Raw genomic sequence first — 1,943 nt, forward strand, 5'->3', positions numbered from 1 at the left:
AGAGGGGAAATCTAAGAGAACCATGCTATTAGAGGTGTCTTGAACTGCTTTCCTCTGGACCTCTTGCTATGTGAAAAAATTCAATGAACATTTACTTATTAAACAGATTATTATATTACTTATTAAACAGATTGATTATATATGCTGCTGGAATGCAATATTGAAATTTTCAATGTATTTTCATGTTCCATTTTGGTACATTATGGATTAAATATATTTGTGAGCCCTAGATTTGGAAATTCCCTAACATGTATAAAGTGGCTACCATGTATAAGATAGGGGGAGGGTTATAAATCTATAATTACAGAGTCCAACAAACTTATAAACAAATAATTGGAACTCAATCTCATCACAGAGCTAGAGAGCCTTAGACAGAACATACCAGAAACAGCTAAATAACAAACACCAATAAATTATTACATAAGGACAAACTATGCATATGCTGAGGAAATAAAAAATTACAGCTCATAAAAGGAAATAAACCTGCAATAATTAGTTGAATATAAACCCTGATAAAGCAATTTTAGTGTCCCAGATTGACAAAAGAAAAGGAATGCTTGCACATCTATTTCAAGTCTCTAATGTCATTAAATCTAACTCTGATGACTGCTCAGAAACCCCACAGGGCACATGAGGTACACTGTCCCCAGGTTGTCCCTCCCCTTTTAACCCAAGCAGTATTCATACCTTCTTTTGACTCATCAATGTGTTACCCTGGCTTTGGTCCTTCCAGTTCTGTATATTCGTACAACAACAACAAAAACTCACTGCCATTGAGTCAATTTGACCCACAGAAACCCCTATTTGGGTTTCCAAGGTGGTGTCTCTATGGAAATAGATTGCCCAACCTTCCTTCTGAGGAGTGGCTGGTGGGTTTGAACTGCCAGCCTTCAGGTTAGCAGACATATGCCTTAGGCACTATGTCACCAGAGCTCCCTGAAACTAAAAAAATCAACTTTACATGAAGAACCAGTCACCATCCTTTAATACTTTAATAATTTGATGATTGAAAAGCAGACAAGGTTGAAAAACCCAAAGATGATTCTAGTTCTGCCTAATCATGGAATTGATACAGCAAAGACTTTTCTGGCTTCATACACCTGAAAGTCAAAGCCAGTGTTGACATTGCCATGAAGTTTTCTGTATATCTTCTGCCCAACAAGGAAAAATTTAAAAAAAAAAGTGAAATAAAATAGAGAATATGCAGTGAAAACATAACTAAATGAAGAAACATTTTCACCCCAAGTCTGCTCATGGTAGTCACAGTCCATTGTTCTTTCTCTCAAACTAAAAATGAAAGAGCCCTTAAAATTGTCCTCTAATGGGACGGCAAGAAATGTTAGTAGGACTATGTGTTTGTGTGATTTTCATAGGCATATTTGAAGTATGTTACCTAAATGATATAGTTTTGCTTGCCATGGACTCCTTATGCATATAGTATTAGTGGATATCAGTGTGCTCTATGCTGATCCCTTCTTCAGGGTCAACACACTCATCCCTTGTTGCTGAACACTGGCTGTTGATGGTATTCCTCACTGAGGATTGCTTTAGGCCTCAGAAAACACATTCAAGGTCTTGCCTCCCAGGGAGCACCCTGTGGCTAATGATGGCTGATTTTGGACTACAAAGTCTGGGTCTTTATTCCTCAACACAGGATAGCTCTGCAGAGCTAGCCCAGCTCTAGAATCAAAACCAGTAGCCTTAGAGTGATTTCGGACTCATGGTGAGCCCATGTGTGTCAGAGTGGAACTGTGTTCCATTGGGATTTCAATGGCTGATTTTTCAGAAGTAGATCACCAAGCCTTTCTGTCAAGGTGCCCCTAGGTGGATTCCAATTGCCAACCCTTCAGCTAGCAGCCATGCATGTTGACTATCTGTACCATCCAGGGCTCCCCATCCAGCTCTAAACCAAATAAATAAATAAATAAATAAAATAATAATAA

General features: G+C 38.3%; 1 protein-coding gene across 1 annotated transcript in view; it reads right to left on the reverse strand.

Annotated features, from left to right (window-relative positions):
• The window catches only part of LOC103201376 (dystrophin-like), a 2,052,823-nt gene that overhangs the window by 918,345 nt on the left and 1,132,535 nt on the right, over window positions 1–1,943 (reverse strand). The window lies entirely within an intron of this gene.

The sequence above is a fragment of the Orycteropus afer genome, unplaced genomic scaffold, assembly GCF_000298275.1.
Source record: "Orycteropus afer afer isolate SDZICR_OR568_19922 unplaced genomic scaffold, OryAfe1.0 scaffold00148, whole genome shotgun sequence".
Lineage (NCBI taxonomy): Eukaryota > Metazoa > Chordata > Mammalia > Tubulidentata > Orycteropodidae > Orycteropus > Orycteropus afer.